Below are 11,637 nucleotides of genomic sequence, written 5' to 3'. Positions count from 1 at the left end.
AATGATGGACTGAAACGGAGGTGTTACAAAAGCGGGTGGTTTCACACAAGCTCTGAAAAAACAAGAAAATATAAAATTTTCACATCATTATTAAAATATTTAAATATTTAAAGAATTGCACTAGGGAAGAAATTGCTATATTAAACCATGTGATTTAGTTAGTTTGTGGTATTAGCATTTTGATTGTAGAAACAGTAGCTGTAGATGTAGTTGTGACTTGTGGGATTAATAATAGAAGCAATAGTTATTTCTATCAAAGAAAGTCCTTTTTAGTGTCAAATACCGCTAACTCTAGTGCTATGCAAATAAATCTGTTTTCTACAGTTCTATTTTCAAGTATGAGTAGTATAATACCATAATATACCAATACCAAATTTGCGTGTGCATGGTGGCATAGGCGGTTAGCGCTCTTGCCTCCCAAAAAGGAGATCATGGGTTTGATTCTCGGACCAGACCAACATCACATGACCTCTCTGGGTGGAGTCTGCACATCCTTCCCGTGTTACCGTGGGTTCTCTCCGGCTCCTCCCACCGTCCAAAGACATGCATGTTTCAGGCAAAAACTCAAAAAATTGGCCCTAGTGAATGAACGTGAGAGCGAATGGTTGTAATGTCTCTGTGTTAACCCTGCGACGAGTTGGCCACTGTCCAGGGTGTACCCCGCCTAAGGCCCGAAGTCACTGGGATAGGCTCCAGTCACCCGTGACCCTGAAAGGGAACAAGCGGTAGAAAATGGATTGATGGATGTTTAAATCTGCCAAAATGCTCTCATGGGTGTAAAACTAATCTTTCCATTGTGTTTTTGAGTGACACATGATTAAAATCCCCCATTAAGGAGATATGCATTGAATTTTCTGTACAGTGTCAAACACTGTGTTGCACGCAGACATCTGCTTTGCGATGGATGTTTATCATGCAAAAGAATTACTGAGAAAACTTGCGCGGTAGATAGACGGGGCGAAGGGAAGAGCTCAATATCTTGGGTGCAGATGCGTGCCCTGACAGTCACAGGTGTACAGTATCTCTTATTAATGTACACACATACCCAACCTCCTTGGATTTTCCCTGTGGTGTCCGTGTCCCGATCGAGTCGGAAAGGTGCTCCAAAATCCCCAATCAACAGATCTGTGTCTGTATCTTGCTCTCCAGGCCACGTCTGCGTAAAGCCAAGAATGCAGCACTCTTTAAAATCCTTTTGGTGCCAGGTATATCCATGGAGCTCGTTGACTTTATTCCTCAAAGAATGAACGTTTCCAAAAATGGTAGACGGCAGAGGAATTAGCTGTCTCCTTAAGCAAAGCTTTACACCTCCTCGTTTCCCTCTTTTCCTTTTCCGAATTACCAATTGTCCACGGGAATCGCTGGAGGGTCTCTGGAGAAAATGTGGTATATGTTTCAGCAAGTCTGACTTTCCGATCGGGCCAAGAAAGTTTATTTGCCGTAATGCCTGGCGTGTGTACTGCGTCTTAGCCAGGCCACCTTTGGGGCAGGTACTAGCTAAAAGCCAGAATACAAGTGTCCCAAGCACGATAAAGTGGATCAAATCCATATCAAATCCATCCGTCATGTCAAATAAAAAACATCAGCTTTTTACCATCTAAAAAACATTTCTAAAATCAAAAGTATAGTGTCCAAACCAGACTTGGAGAGACTTATCCATGCGTTTGTCTCCAGTAGATTAGACTGTAACGGCCGCTCACTGGCCTCTCCTGTAAAACAGCTGCAGTACATCCAGAACGCTGCTGCTCGGGTCCTGACTAGAACCAGGAAGTACCATCATGTTCCCAGGTCTCTGCACTGCCCCCTGTGGCTCAGAGAATAGACTTTAAAGCAGCTCTGCTTGTGTACAAGTCTCTCCATGGCCTAGCACCAAAGTACATCTCAGACGGATGTCAGTGCCATACGAACCATCTCGGACATCCGATACCGGCCTCCTGCTGGTGCCCAGAGTCAGGACTAAACATGGGAATCTATGTTTCAGTTTTATGCAGCTAAAATCTGAAAGTGGAACAGTCTTCCTGACGATGTGAGACAGGCCTCTACCATGACAATGTTCAAATCTAAGTTAAAATCTGTTTTGTTTAGCTGTGCATATGACTGAAATTATTTTCTTTGCAGTCCTCTTCTAATTTATGTCTTAAAATGTTTTGAATTAAACTATTTGAAGGATTGCCTGAAAAAAAGCACCTTTAATTTTTATTTAATTAACAGGTCTTTCATTAGAGAAATTATTTAAATTCTTAAACTACTATTTAGACACAAATACAATTGAACATGTAAATAATTCCACTCAACACAATAGCCCAATGTGCCGGTGTCCAAGTGCAGTCACATGTCTGGGGAGAGGGTCAGAACACACGTTGGCTAGATTGTCAGTCGGCATTAAGGACGACCATTTTCACCAGGACGAGCGTGTGCAGAGGCACAATATCGCGCCTTGTGAATTGCTTTGTGTACGAATTGTGCTCGACAGATAAACTTGCCTTGTAAATGGAAACGGGGCATTACTGAGTCCCCGTACCCCTGATTAAAATCCTGATTGAAATCCTGGAGTGGAAGATACATAAATATTTAGTTGCACTTTATATTTTGAGTAAAAATGTTGGCAATTTAATTTACGTCTACCAGAGTAAAATAGTTTTGTCGTAATTATACTTTTATTACTTTCCCCGGCACCAACACTGCAAAAATGTAGGGTCTTGCCTTGATTAACATTACATTAATTTATTAATCAAGTTTTGAGCAGCTGAGATTGAGTTGGATTTAATTTGTTGCAGTATGTAAAATATTTAATTGGTTTAATAAAATTTTCTGTTGAAGCTAAAAAATAGTTTGATATGGTGTATGTATTTTTTCTCACCCTTTCAATAAATGATGTAGCTTGAAGCAAAAATGTATTGACAAAAGTCAGAAACATCTTGAAACAACTGGATATTCATCTTTAAAATTACTGAAATTAAGACTAATATATAGATAATGTTCTGCTTTAAAAGGGATTTGAACTAGATAATCACTTAATAATAAGGAGGAGTTATTTGTTTTGCCACACCCCAGAGAAGCACGGGTTGATTTAAGCAAGGCAAGTTTATTTATAGAGCACAAATCGTACACAAGGTAATTCAAAGTGCTTCACACAGCAGGAAAAAAAAAAAAACATTAAAATCACAAAGACATGACAGAAATCACAAAACAGTTTAAGACATAAAAGAGAAGAGTGCAAAGAAAATAATTTCAGTCATATTCACATATTCACAGCTAAACAAAACTGTTTTTTAGCTTAGATTTGAACTTAAAGTAGAGGCCTGTTTCACATCGTCAGGAAGACTGTTCCAGATTTTAGCGACATAAAATTGAAATGCAGATTCCCCATGTTTTGTCCTGGGCACCAGCACGAGGCCGGTCCCTGAGGTCCTAAGGCTGGTCCCTGAGATCCTAAGGCCGGTCCCTGAGGTCCTAAGAGTCCAAGATGGTTCATATGGCACTAAAATGTCCGAGACGTACTTTGGTGCAAGGCCATTGAGAGACTTGTATACAAGCAAAGCTGCAAATACTAATACTAATATGATGGTACTTCCTGGCTCTAGTCAGGACCCGAGCAGCAGCGTTCTGGATGCACTGCGACAGAGTGAATCCACTGGTTTATATTCACCTGCCGACAATGAGACAGATCTGAGTGTTGTCTGCATAATTGTGATAGGACACATTTTTGCTGCGTACCAACTGACCTAACGGCAGCATGTAGAGGTTGAACAGAAGAGATCCCAGGATTGACCCTTGGGGCACCCCTTAGGTCAGGGTCATGTGGTCTGAGACACAGTTACCAATATCAACAAAGTACTTCCTGTCTTCCAGATAGGACCTTAACACATTTAGAGCAGTGCCAGTGATGCCCACCCAGTCCTCCAGTCTCTGTAAGAGGATCCAACGCGCAACTGGGGCTGTGTTCAAAATATCGATATGGCGATACATCGTCGGACTCCGTATTGGAGTCCGTATCGTCGTGTATCGATAAAAAGTCACAGTATTCATATAAATATATATATATGTAAATATGGGAGTGTCTGCAGAGCCGCGGCGCGCGGCCGAAAAAGCCATGTTATTTTTGTGCCGGCCACGCGCCACGGCTCCTGAAACTGCGCCGCTATTTGACCCGTTTTAGCGCCGTTTTAGACCGCGCCGGGTTAAGGTTAGGGTTAGGGTTAGGGTTAGGGTTAAGGTTAAGGTTAAGGTTAAGGTTAGGGTTATGGTTAAGGTTATGGTTATGTGATAAAATGTAAATATATGATTATATTTGTGTGTTAAGTTATCTGCATCATTAGCCTGAGGGGAGGGAAAGGCATGTATTTCTAATAACATGTGTGAAGATGTTGTAGAAGCAGCCGTGAGGAATGTTCCTCCCACCCTGGGGACCAGATGGGTAGAACATTCACCAAGGTTTTTATCTCTAAAGATAATACCAAAGAGTCGTAAAAGACAAGTGCCTTGATGTGAAGCTGACCAATGAGAAATGTGACCCGCCTTTTTTATGTGTGATTTTAATAAAATGACTTGTAAGAGGGAGGAACGCTGAGAGTGATTTTGGAAAGTCGTTCAGGTTGCCTACAACATCTTGACTCGGCTAAGCCTTCCTCTCCCTTGCAACCCACACAAAAGACTGACGTTTCTGTGTCGTTTAATATTCTAAGTTGAATTATGTTCTCTGACTGTTAAGTAATAGCATTGATTCATGTGTAATTTCTTGACATTTTAGTGGTCCTATTCGAGCCGGACGACAAGCTGTTCTTCGTGGAGAGTGAACTGCAAATCGGTGAAGTCTGTGCACAGCTAAAGGAAGTCCACTTTTCCCGTGGCCGCCCATCAGCGCCTCATTCTCCGCGGGAACAGCCCGTCGTTTCGAGTCAGCGGAGAACAGACGAAAAAGAGGTCAGAAAAATTTTGGGTGTGAAAAAGAGTTAGCCATAAAACGTTTTATGCATTTAGTTTGATATTTACTGGAAAAATATTGTATGCTTTTATGCGCAGTTAGGTATTACTGAGGAAATACCCAGTTTCATATTACTGAGGAAATATTTTAGGCGAAAACCTGCTAAAAACTACTCGAAAACCTGTGACGCATCGTGGGTTATTACAGACATTATTAATTAATCTACAGCTGCCAAACAAGATAGCTATATGCAAATGCGAAGCACATAAAAAGGGAACAGACCCAGTAACAATGGGGAATAACTTAGCGGATGAAGCAGCAAAAAAGGCAGCACAAGGCCAAGTTACAATTTTGATAACAGAAGAAAGTGCTTCACCAGACAATGAAGATCCTCTCGAGATATTGAAACAACGGCAAAGTGATGCGCCACAGTCAGAGAAACGAGTATGGATTGCTAAAGGAGCAACAAAAACTAATGGACTATACAGAAACATTGACGGAAAGCCATGGCTACCGAAGTCGTTGTTCAAATGGGCTGCAGAAATGAGCCATGGGCTATGCCATGTATCATGTGGAGGGATGGATGGACTAGTAAACAAATATTACCAAACATATGGATTCAATACTTATTCAAAAAAAAATTGTAAACAATGTTTGATATGCACAATGAATAATGCGTAGGGAAACATGAGGCCTAAGAGAGGAAAATTCCCAGCACCGAAGTATCCATTTGAGGTGATACATATGGATTTTATACAGCTGAACAAAAGACAAGGAGTAGAATATTGTTTAGTAATAATAGACGCATACTCTAAATGGGTAGAAATATTTCCAATTGCAAGCCCTGATGCAGTAACAGTAGCAAAAGCTATATGTAAGCATATAGTGCCAACATTTGGAATTCCAAGAATCATAAGATCAGATAATGGAAGCCATTTTGTCAACGACGTGATAAAAACAATGGCTGAAAATCTTCAAATTACTTTAAAAAAACATTGTTCATACCACGCGATTTCGGCTGGTTTGATTGAGAGAAGCAATGGGACTATTACAAATAAATTAAGTAAAGTAACTGCTGAAACAGGACGACCATGGCCAGAATGTGTGGAGATAGTGAAGTTGAACATGCACATAATGCCCGCGGAGGGACAGACACTATCACCGTTTGAGATCATACATGGAAGACCTTTCATAATGCCTGGACTCTCGGAAAGCCCTGCAACCAGCAGTGATAAACCTACGGACTTATCATGGCATATAAGACAGACAATGCATATGAGAGAATTGTTTAAAATACACAAACTGCCGAAAGACTGTTTACAAAGGCACTGAAGCGGGCCAAGTGGAACAGCCCAAGGTGGGAGGGGCCGCACCGTGTCCTCCTCACCACTCCAACTGCTGTAAAAGTGGAGGGACGTTCAACGTGGGTACATCTTTCTGACCTGGCGGCGGACAACACAGCGGCGGACAACACAGCGGCGGACAACACAGCGGCAGATCCGTAAGATCTACAAGACGCAGGACTTCGGTGTATTCTTCATTTTTGTATGCAGTGAACACAGAGGCCACAGTGCGTAAAGTGCTACACTCTGCTACAATGAACGGGAGCCAGAGACAGCAAAAAGACATACGTGTTATCATCATCGCAGCGACGGCGGTAATATGGGTGCTGACACCTGTATTATGCATCGGACAGTCGGGGCCACGTGAGAGAACAAACAGCAAGCCAAAGGTACTCTGGCCACCTAACCCATGTTCTAATAGATCAGCATCCACTTGGGTGCCACAATTGTGTATACCTGTGAATGAAACATACATTTTTGAAATTCTATACGCAGATCTGAAATACAGGGGGGAGAAAATAAGTGATCAACTTGAAAGGTTATGAAATGTGAAATGTATAATGTACAATTGACATGACAGTAGCTGAAGAAACACAATTTCATATTATACAGCCACTATTGTTTACACTAATTAAGAGTGTTCTTTTTTGTCTGCTACAACATAACTACATGCAAAGTTAATGAAATATGCCTTAAGATGGGAAATGTACCAGTTCATATGTGTAACCTAACTGTGAAGATAGCGGGAGGAGGTCTCTTGGATACCCAACGCCAGGATGTATGGTGGTGGTGTGGGGACACAGTGCTGAGAGGACACTTGGAAGCAAAGGGAGTAGGACTCTGTGCCTATGTATCGCTCATGTGGCCAGCCGCGGTCATAACAAGCATCACCCAGAACCATACTGAAAGGTCAAGGCGAGACGTTAGTGGACAATCTGGTATGCTCCCAGTAGCACCTGATACTACGTATATAGATCCTATTGGGGTACCCAGAGGAGTCCCTGATGAATATAAACTGGCTGACCAAATAGCAGCAGGGTTTGAGGGCCTTCCGCTTGTCTCTGCGATATTTCCCATCACGCCGCACAAAAATGTGGACAGAATTAATTATCTGTCTTTCCAATTACAAAGGTTGACTAATCTGACTCACAATTTAGGACTTGCTCTCGGGTCACAGTTGCATCACACCGCTTTAATGGCGTGGCAAACTCGAATGGCAGTAGACATGTTATTAGCTGAAAAGAAAGGAGTTTGTTCGATTTTCAAAGGTCAATGTTGTACGTTCATTCCTAATAATACAGCCGCGGACGGCTCAGTCACAAACACTCTGTCACAATTGAGAACTATGTCTAAAAAAAATGAAAGAACACACTGGAATAGACAATAAAATCTCAGAATGGTTAGAAAGCTGGTTCAGCAGGTGGACTGGTATCGTGGTTCCGGTACTGACCTCACTGTTGGTAATAATTGCCTGTTTTGTGTTTTGTGGATGTTGTTGCATACCAATGTGTAGACACACTATAGAACGTACAGTGGAAGAAGCGATCACAAGCCGAGGGCATCATAGTTATGCCTTAGTAGCTATAGAAGAAGATGAAACTGACAAGTATTAATGTGCATGACCCTTTGAGTGTAAAATGTATTATGTTCACACCAATATGAAAAACATGTTGAAAACTGAAAAGAGTGATGTGTTCGGATATGAGAAAGTGGGCTAATGCTTTGATAAACAGGAGGGAAATGTGATAAAATGTAAATATATGATTATATTTGTGTGTTAAAAGTTATCTGCATCATTAGCCTGAGGGGAGGGAAAGGCATGTATTTCTAATAACATGTGTGAAGATGTTGTAGAAGCAGCCGTGAGGAATGTTCCTCCCACCCTGGGGACCAGATGGGTAGAACATTCACCAAGGTTTTTATCTCTAAAGATAATACCAAAGAGTCGTAAAAAACAAGTGCCTTGATGTGAAGCTGACCAATGAGAAATGTGACCCGCCTTTTTTATGTGTGATTTTAATAAAATGACTTGTAAGAGGGAGGAACGCTGAGAGTGATTTTGGAAAGTCGTTCAGGTTGCCTACAACATCTTGACTCGGCTAAGCCTTCCTCTCCCTTGCAACCCACACAAAAGACTGACGTTTCTGTGTCGTTTAATATTCTAAGTTGAATTATGTTCTCTGACTGTTAAGTAATAGCATTGATTCATGTGTAATTTCTTGACAGGTTAAGGTTAAGGTTAGGGTTAAGGTTAGGGTTACGGTTAGGGTTAAGGTTAGGGTTAGCCATGAGGCTATAACGGGCTATAAGGGAAATGCCATGGTCCCTGAAACTGCGCGGCCATTTCATTCCAGCCTATATATATATATATATATATATATATATATATATATATATATATATATATATATATATATATATATATATATACATGTATAAAGGTTAAAACATTTTTTTTTTTTTTTTTTTGTGGCCCGTAGGCTTTAAACGAGGTGGAATAGTACTTTTGATCTGCTGTTTGTGCTGCGCTCCTCTTGGCCGAGGTAAGAAGGAGCTGTGGATCTGATCAGAAGCTGATCTGTGCAGAAGATGCTGCTGCAGCATGTTCAGACCTGGCCAATTTTTAGGCAAGAAACATGCAATACTTTACTAAAATGTGTTCCTTATATTTCTATTTGGATCAGTTGGTTGGATGTATGAAGTTATTTGAGCATAATTTATAAATAGTTGATTTATAAACAAACATGAAATTTCATACATTTTCTTATTCAGAGTAAAAACATTACCCATTTGGTAAATTTATAAGACCCTTTTTTTCAAAAATGTATTGGGATACGTATCGTAATGAGGGAATTTTATCGGAATAGACAAGTATCGGGATACGTATCGTATCGCAAGGGTCTTGGCAATACCCAGCCCTACCCTCGACAGTGTCAAAAGCAGCACTCAGATCTAACAGAATTAAGACTGAGGATTTGCCCGTGTCAGTGTTCAGGCGGATGTCACCTTGACAAGAGCAGCAGTGCTGTGATGAGGTCTAAAACCTGACTGGAATGGCAGATTAGAGATGGGCCGTAATTACTCTGTACTGCAGCATCAAGACTGCTCTTCTTTAGGAGAGGCTTTATGACCACAGTTTTCAAAGACAGAGGGAATGTTCCAGATTGAAGCAACATGTAAACTGTTCAAGACACACTTTAGAAATCTGGTGGGTAACACATTGAGGAATCATGTAGATGGTGATAATCACTTGGACAGTCTTGTCAGTTACAGGTGCAAATTGAGTAAGCTCTGACGGGACACGCGAGTTGTTACTGCTACTACATGTACATTGTACTACATGTACAACTTCTCTCTGTAAATCTCTTTTTGAACCTGGAGCTTTGACTTGCGCCATTTCCTTTCGGCCCTGCGGCACTTCCTTTTCTGTGCTCTGACCGAATCATCATTTCTCCATGGTGTCTTCTGCTTATTTTCAACAATTTTAGCCTTCATATGGGCGATGGTGTCCAGAACATTCATCACACTAGATGTAACAACGAGTTCAACAAATCATTTACATGAAACATGAAACATTTTCAAAGTTTACCATTTCCATAAATAGTGCACCTGTGCCATAATTTATGTGTCTCCTCTGAACAACTGCAGGACCAGCTGGTGGTTTGGTAAAAACACAAAGGTCAAAGAAGATGCAGAAATGATCAGACAGAGCAGCATCGACCACATTGACATTATATATATATATATATATATATATATATATATTATATATACAATATTAACCAACTTTGTAATTATGAGATCTAGAGTGTGCCCTCTGCTGTGGGTGGGGCCTCTCACATGCTGAGTAAGGGATCTTCTCAAAATGGGTTGAAGCTGAAAAGACGTAATATTTTTCGTCTCTCTCTGGACCCCCTCCCCCCCTCAAAAGACGAAAGACTGGCTTCACATAAAATGTTAACGCGTTGATAAAACGATAGTAGCTTGATAGACCCTGCTCACCTTTAGTCCCTGAACATCCTTTGGTAAGTTTAGCAGTAGAAGTTATGAACTCTCCAAATAATGTCACCTGTTGCGCATGTTTGTTTACCCAATTCACATGGTCCACGGCGCACCGTGGCCAGCGCGAGGAGTGGGGCGGGTTCTCCCTCGCACAGGCCACTGCGTGCCGTGATCACAACGCTGATCACCACTGTCCCGGGCCGCCGTGCTCCCCCGTACGCACTCCCCGTGCTCCACGCCGCACCCGCCACCTAATGTTGGCCTAATGCTCGTTGCTGAGAGAGTTTTTTAGCATTTGAAAACAATGACAGCCTCAACGATGAAAAATATTACGTCTTTTCAGCTTCAACCCATTTTGAGATGATCCCTAAGACTGAAGGCTTCAAGGACAGCATCAAGCTCTTTAGCGTTTCTGCCACAAATATTATCAACATGCACATTGAAATCACCTGTAATGACCAAACCAATCAAAGTCTGTAAATACGACTGAAAGCATCTCAGTAAAATCATCAATTAAACTTTGGCGGTGCTGGGGAGGCTTGTATAAAGCAATGAAGAGTATGTTTTTACACAAGGCTCCGGGTTGGTTTGATTTTTGATATGACTATAAGCAACGCTGAGACCCAGTGCATCCTAGCTATGGGAGATATCAGGTGAAACGCAAGGGAGGATGGGTGGTGGGGCTTTTGTTGGTGTAGCAGAAGTCGGGGACACAGGTTTGAGCACAGAAGTGTTCATCAATGTTGAAATCAGAACCCTTGATCTAGCTATATTATGTATGAGTGGAGCCATCTTAAGGCCTGATTTTATCAGACATTCAAGATGACTGGGAAAGTCATCTTGAATGGAACTGGATGAAAAGGAGAGCGAGGAATCTGTAGAAGGAGTAGATGTTGCAGCGGGGACCCAGGGCAACTCTGAAGGCAGGGGCAATGACAGGGATGCTGTCGGGCCTGTCACAGATGGGTCCAAGGCCTATGATGAGGACCCTATGGGAAAGATTGTTGTGGTGCTGCTGCTGCTGAGTCTTCGCTGGAGAAGGTGGAGTTGATTTTGGAGCAGCTCGAGCTGAATTCTTTTGCTGATGGTGGTGGTGAAGCAGCTGCTCGTGAATCCTTTGGTGGAGGCTGTGGTTGTGGTGCTGCTGATGTTGAAAAATTGGCATGGTCTTTGGCTGATGGAGCAGGAATTCTTCTCTTATTCCTCTCTTATCCAACTATCTACCCAGGCCCAGTCCAGTGTCTCAGAGCATAGAGCAGGTTATCTGTCAGCACCCTCCCTCCACCTCTGCATAGGTGTGGGCCATTTCTCTTAAACAGGTCCTCTCGTTTCCAGAATAGATAGAAGTTCTCAATGTAGTGTAGTCCT

Source organism: Eucyclogobius newberryi, unplaced genomic scaffold (assembly GCF_026437365.1).
Source record: "Eucyclogobius newberryi isolate DKJ021-1_F unplaced genomic scaffold, fEucNew1.0.hap1 SCAF_10, whole genome shotgun sequence".
Classification (NCBI taxonomy): Eukaryota; Metazoa; Chordata; class Actinopteri; order Gobiiformes; family Gobiidae; genus Eucyclogobius; species Eucyclogobius newberryi.
The sequence above is the reverse complement of the archived record's forward strand: the minus strand, read 5'-3'. Positions refer to the sequence as shown.